Genomic DNA, 7463 nt, shown 5'->3' on the forward strand with positions numbered 1-7463 from the left:
AACATGAGCATGATGTGCCCCCTTTAACTGCCAGCTTTATGTGAAGATTTGTTGTTCCTGCTGTTTTAATTAGATTGGTTTGTAAGGGGAATTAAAGTGGCCAGTCATGGTGGTGCATGGACCCTTTGAACCCAGAACACAGAGGGTAGAGGCAGGAGGATCTCTATGAGTTTAAGACCAGCCTAGTCTACACATGGCCAGTGATACATAGTGAGACCCTGCCTCAAAGAAACCAGACCAGCTGGGACTTCCTTGCAGCACCTCCTTTTGTGCATTTTTCCTGTGCACTTGCGTGTGCCCCACCCCCAACACCATCAGCCATGTTCTACAGATGGGGAAATGGGACTTTATTGCAATGCCCAGCCAGAGCAGAATAAAACTTTGAACTCAAGTTTGTCTCAGCTAACTCCAAGATCCGCAGATAGTGTGTTGACACTGTTTAAAGCAGTGGTGCTCAGTCTTCCTACTGCTGTGACCCTGCAATGCACCATACCTCACGGTGCAGTGCCCCCCAAATGTAAAATTCCTTTGTTGCTACTTTGTAACTGTAGTTTTGCTACTGTTATTAATCATAATGTAAATATCCAATATGTGGGATGTGTAAATATCTGATATGCAACCCCCAAGGGGGTCACGGCCCACAGGTTGAGAACCACTGCTTTAAAGGGTCAGCTGTCACTTTATAACATCTTGAATGTTCCCAAAGACTTGAACTATAGAAAACTGCTGTCTTGTCACAGACAAGATTTCCCATGGGGACCACAAGGTTCCCACTGGGAGTTCTTGGAAGAGTCACACACACACACACACACACACACACACACACACACACACCACCCCAGGAAGCCTGTAGCAAGGACTCAAGAGTAGTCTACAGAGAACACAGGGGTAGGGGGTGCTAGATCATGGAAATTCTAGCTAGCTCAAATCAGTGGTAACAAGTTGAAAGGTAAGGAAACCAAACTGCTCCCATTACGGCAGCTGCTGGCCTCTGCTGCCCCCTAGGACCCAGTGCATTTCCAACAAGCCTGTGGGCTTGCTTAAAACTGCATTACCTCTGCAGCAACCTCACTTCTTCTCTCACTGGTGCTTTGAGAAACACCTACAAAACATATTTTAAGCGTATTTTTAAGTGACTTGGAATACTAAAAATTGGTAAAGGGAAAGAATTGTGCATTTACCCTGCCTTTCCTGTGGGCTGTATTTCAGAGTGACTAAATACTTGGTAAGGGTTGGAGAGATGGCTCAGTGGTTTAGAGGGCTGCCTTTGCAGAGCACCTGAGTTCAATTCTCCACACTCACATGGCAGCTCACAACCATCTGTAACTCCAGTCCCAGGGAATCCATCACCTTCTTCTGGCCTTTGTGAACACCAGCACACATATGGACACAGACATACCTAGCTGTAAGCAAAGCACCCATCCACATATAATAAATAAAATTGTCAGGTGCGGAAATGCACACCTTTAACCCCAGCTCCAGGGAGGCAGAGACAAACGGATCTCTATGAGTTCTGGTCCAGCCTGGTCTAAATAATGAGTTCTAGGTCACCCAGGGCTACATAGTAATAAACAAACAAACAAATGTAAATAAATATTTTAATTTAAAAACAATAGAAAATTATAATTATTTCTCCTCATGAAAAGAATTGCAACCAATCAGGGAACAGGTGACACAAGGCAACATTTTTGTAACCCTTAATGACATAATGGACCTAGACAGCTGTCACCAAAATGCTGGCATAATCAGAGAAAAGCTAATAAGCTTTGGGATGGTAAAAAGATTGGGACAACCAAGCTTCCTTGTCCTTCTGAGCATCTGCCGTGGACACTGTTGCCCTGTAATATGTTAAAAATGGATGACAGCATGAGCTGCCTGAGAGAAGTTCTTTCTTCTTCCCCAAAATAAGTTGAATCTAGCCAGACTTCTAGGTTAACTGTCAGTGTAGAGGAACAAGAGATTAAGTGGAATTTCTTAACCCCTGCACGACTGACATTATGGTCTGCACAGTCTGCCACCAAAAATGCCAGAATAACTAACAAACCAACCTACTGGTGAAATAGAATAATTTGAAAGAGCTGACCAATAAGAAAACAGAGAGAGAGAGAGAGAGAGAGAGAGAGAGAGAGAGAGGGAGAGAGAGAGAAGGATGAGAATATAAAATCAACAAGGCGAATAAAAAAGGAAACAGTGGGTTTAAACACAAACAAGTCAGTAGTTCCATTGAGTCTAAGTAACTACATTTTAAAAGCAAATGTTTGTTGGGCTGTAGCTCAGTGGACACCATATGCTCAAGGCTTGTTCTAGTTTCATTCAGTTGCTGTGATAAAAAACACTCAACCCGATAGCAGCGTGGGGAGGTGGAAGTTTGCAGGTTTACTTCCTTTTACAGTTCTAGGTCCACGGTCTGACTTGGAGGGAAATCAGGAAGGAACTCTGACAGGAACCAAGAGGCAGGAAACATGGATGAACACTGCTTGCTGGCTTGTTCTCTGGCTTGCTCAGCTGGCTTTCCTATGCAGACCAGACCCACCTGCGTAGGTAAGACACTGCCCACAGTGGGCAGGACCTGCCAGTATCAATCAAGACAATCTCTCACAGGCACTGCTACATGCTAATCTGATGGAGACAATTCTTGTCTGAGCTCCCTCTTCACAGCTGACTCTAGTTTGCGTCAAATTGACAATTTAAAAAAAAAAAAACTAAGCAAGGGACCCTAGCTTCTAGCCCCTGAACTAAAATTCACTTGATCAATTAATTCTTAGACTAGCTAAAAACAAGGAAGTGATGCAGCTTCAACATTAAAATGGAAGAACAGGGAAAATACACAGAGAGACACTAAGAGAAAATGTGCTAACATCACAGAGACCACCCTGAAAGCAAACACTTGCCAGAGGTAAGGAGAGCTATCTCACGACAGTGAAGGGCAGGTTCGCTGTGAAGATGTAGTGACTAGTTTAATTCTGTATATTCAACACGACCTCGGAATGCCTGAAGCAAAAGTTTGCAGGCCAAAAAGGCAAAAACAAAACATGTAAGGGTGTGAGGTCATAGTGCAATACTTCCAGTGACTGATAAAAATGAACGGAGAAAAATTCAGACAAGGGCCCAGGCAACCTGGACAGTATAGTTAACAGTGTTGGTCCGAGCCTGTAGCAAGAAACAAGATTTGGAGAGAGATTCTAAGTGCCTCTGCTTTTCCGTTCTGAGGTATAACTTGATTGTGCCCACTGTTCTCCACCCATTTTCTAGAACCTGTACACTGGTTGCTTTTTGAGTTTTCATGCTCTTGAAAGGTGAACCGCCTTCAGTTTTCTCTCTCATTATCTAAGTGAACAGTTTGGTAGTTTGAGGGTCAGTTTTGTCAACCTGACACAATCCAGAGTCCCCACCCCCCACCCCCAGGAGGAGAGCCTCAGCGAGGGATTGTCTAGATGAAGCTGGCTTGTCGGCATGCCTCTGAAGGGATTCTGTCTTATGTGGACGGAAGGAGGAAGGGCCCAGCCCAGGGTGGACGATGGATCCCAGGCTGTACAGGTGCAGATGGGGCCGAGCCCGCCAAGCATGTGTGCACTCACTTCTCTCTCTCTGTTCTTGCCCCTGCTTCAAGTCCTCGCCTTGGTTTTCAGAATGATGGTATAACCTGAAATTCTGAGCTAAATGAACACCTTCTCTTTTAAAAGGTTTTTTTTGGGGGGGGGGAGGTCAGGCTATTTTATCAAAGCAGTAGAAACAAAGCCAGAGCTGGTGGCATTCAGTATGTTCGCGTTGTAGCACACCATCACCACCATCCACCTACAGAGCTATTTCTAATCTTCCAAGAATGAAATTCTAAGCCTATGAAAAACAAACAAACAATTCCTTGCCTCTCTGCCCAGCCCCCCTGGCAGCCACTGTTCTACTCTGGGACTACATTTTGAGTCTGTTTCTCCTTGCTGACTATTGGGATTGCTTGTGCATACACGGGCCTTCCTGCACATGCAGGATTTGCTCCGCTGCAGAGAAAACAGGGTTGTGGAAGGAAAGAGAAAAGACAACCAATGCACACAGTGAGGTTTGGCCCTGGGCTTCCTATGCTGATGCTTGGCAGCCCCACCAAAGTTCTACCCAATTCTCCCTCATCCCCAGGTGGTTCGCAGGCTACTTTCACATTCTAGACCCACATTCTAGCTTCCCAGCCTGGCGGCTTACTGCTTACTATCCCTCATGAGCCCTCTGTTTAGGCCCTGCACCACCATAGCCTGGCATTGAGCTTCCCACATGTGTCACCCTTAGACCTAAGCCATCACTCAGCAGGGTCCAGTCCTACCCTATATTTGTTTGCTTTGGCTTAATTCGAGGTGATCTCTGTATCAAAAGAATCACTGTACACAGTCTGCTAGTAACTCTTTAAATCTATAGACTTCAGATCCATTTTAGGTTTACAGAAACAATTAAAGAGGGAAAAAAAATGGAATTTTCACATGCTCCCTTGCCCTCGGACTCGGTTGCTCTTTTGCTAATGCCTTGGGCTACAGCGTTCACTGAACACATTGTCACCGCAGTTTCAGTCAGGGTTCGTCTTTGGCTCTGTGCATTCTGGGGAAACGTATAACAACACGCACCCACCATCACTGCATCTACAGGGTGGCTTCCCTGCCCTAAACCTCCGCCATGTGCCACTGTGCCCCCCCCCCTTCATCGCCACCAAACACAAAGCGATAATCGTTGCACTGTCTCCATAGTTTCGTCTTTTCCAGAAGGTCTAACGATAGCAATTATATAGCCTGTGGCTTTGTCAGTCACTTAATAACATGAATTAAGCTTCCACCATGTCTTTTCATAAGTTGATGGCATCCTTTATTTATTTTTTTTAACTACACAATAATACTCTAAATCAGTGGTTCTCAACCTGTGGGTCACAACCATCAGAAAACACATATTTCTAATGGTCATAGGTACCTCCAGCCATAAATTTATTTTTATTGCTACTTCATGACTGTAATTTTGCTGCTAAGTGGAGTCTCAGTTCCTAAGACCATTGGAAATATGTGTTTCCCGGTGGTCATGACCCACAGGTTGAGAACTGCTGCTCTAAAGAAATAAACTATCTAAGCTGGTAGCTGGCGGGAGAAGTTCCTCCCAGCTTGTCTCCTCAGTGTACCTTCTGGTCGCCTCACTGTTTCCTGTGAGGTGAGCTTCTGCCTTTACACATGACTCACCTCACCCTCTAGCAACATTTTATTTTGTCCTGATATTAACAGAGATAAGCCGGCTGTCTTCTGGTTAGTGTCTACACGCTATACATGATCTATCTTTCTTATTACTTCAGTTTCACCCTTTTTTTTACTTGTCCTTAAGCATACTTGTGTTGATACAGATTAGCCAATCAACGGTAGGTCCCGATTCCCTAATGTTAAACCAATCCTTTATTTTTGAAAAAGACCCAAAACTTTTTTGGGGGGCGGGGGGTTTGGTTTTGGTTTTTCAAAACAGGGTTTCCCTGTGTAGCCCTGGCTGTTTTGGAACTCACTCTGTACACAAGGCTGACTTGAACTAGGAGATCCCCGAGCCTCAGCCTCCTTCCTGAGTGCTGGAATTAAAGACATAAGTCATCACCACCCAGCCAGACCAAAACTCTTGGCTGGGATGCAGCGTCATATACCTCACTGTATTCTGGTTGCTATTGCTCTCTGCAGAAGACAGCAACCAAGTGACATGGATGAGGTAGCTCTCCACAACGCGACAAATTCTAACCAGCCTGAGTGTAACCCTCTGCTGCTCATGTTCCCAACCAATGGGGTGGCTTCTTCTCCAACACGCAATAGGAGAGAAGTGTAGGGACCCAGACATCTTCCCCTGGTGTAGTGTCTCTGGTAGACCATGTATGAACCACTTGTGTCCCTTGGGAGTGGACAGAGATCTGCCACAGCTATTTGACTCCTTCAGACCCAGAATGTTCCTTTCCTTTCTACCCACAGATGTTGGTCCTTAATAAACCCTGCAAACCAAAGTCCAGCTCAGCATTTACTTCTGAGGAACCAGCAGCAGAGCCTGGGGCCACTGATGACAGCCTGGGCCACAACAGTGCAGTCCCGGGGCCCACAGGTGGCTTAGTGATCTGCTGCCAGCATGTTGAAACCATAAAGTTTTATGGCCTCATAAAGAAATAGGAAGAAATGTAAGTCGGGGAAATCCCATGATCAATCACATTAATTAAATAGTTGTTGTGCTGTATAAGTGATAATTAAATGGTATAATTTTTAATTTATGCTATTACTCATATAATGTTTTTATCCTTACTATATTTTATAAGTCAAAAAAGTGTGTGGTTGTGGTATATGTATGTAGGGGACTGTGTGTGTGTGTGTGTATGTGTGTGTGTGTGTGTGTTATATATATAGGTGTGTGTGTGTTATGTATATAGGTGTGTGTGTGTGTGTGTGTGTGTGTGTGTGTGTGTGAGTGTGAAGGCTGGAGTTGATGTCATGTGGCTTCCTCAATCACTGTACATCTTGCTTTTGAGACAGAGTCTCTCACTCATTGGTTTGCTGTACTGGCTGGGCATCAAACACTGGGGACCCTGCTGCCTCCACCTCCCCAGTGCTGAGACCACAGGTGCTCACTGCTAGATTTTATGTAGAGTCTAGGGATCCAAATTCAAGTGTTTTCCCAACCATGTTGTCTCCTTAGCCTGGGGAAATTAAGGGAACAGCTGTATATTTTAGTTTCGTGATTCTCCATTTTGTTTTATTTCGTTGTGTTTGGCTTGTGACTGCATCTAATGTACCATATCCCTTTGCCTTGAACCCAAAATACTCCCGGCTCAGCCTCCCAAATATGTAAGCCACCATGCCTGGTTTATTTTAGTGACGTTAATGATACTTTGTGGGGCTGAGAGATGGACACATTTTCATTTTGCACAAATTGTGAAATTTATATTATTAATTAATTATAACCCTGGGGTACAAGTATATTAATTTGGTTAATTCAAAAGTGCCCAGAAGAGAAGAACACTTGCCCTATCCTCTATTTCATAAACCTTAGCATGAGTGGCTTTCAGGTAGTTCGATGAAGGGTTTTTACATGTGTAAGACACTCCTGGGGAAGGCATACACCACAAGTGAAGACCATTGAGAGGGGAAACAGTGATGAGATTGGGGCAGAGTCCTAAAGACAAATGCCAGATTGTGTCCACTTAGATTCTGTTACGTTCTGTCCCTGGGAAGGATGTTAAATCACACAGCCAGCTATTTAAAACTGAGAACAAAGCACACAGCCCAACTGTAAAAAAACTAAAACTTCATATGTCACTGATATAAGGCATTAACATCCCCTTATACCCAGAAGTGTGCTGACTCCATACACAAATTTTAATTCTTGGAGACGTATTTAACCTCTTGCTTACAACCGACTCTGGGCGGCTCGGCTCTAGAGAACCAGAATTGCTGGTTAATGTCTGGGGCTCTCCTGAGAAGCATCAA

Source organism: Acomys minous (assembly GCF_964271855.1).
Source record: "Acomys minous genome assembly, chromosome: 1".
Classification (NCBI taxonomy): Eukaryota; Metazoa; Chordata; class Mammalia; order Rodentia; family Muridae; genus Acomys; species Acomys minous.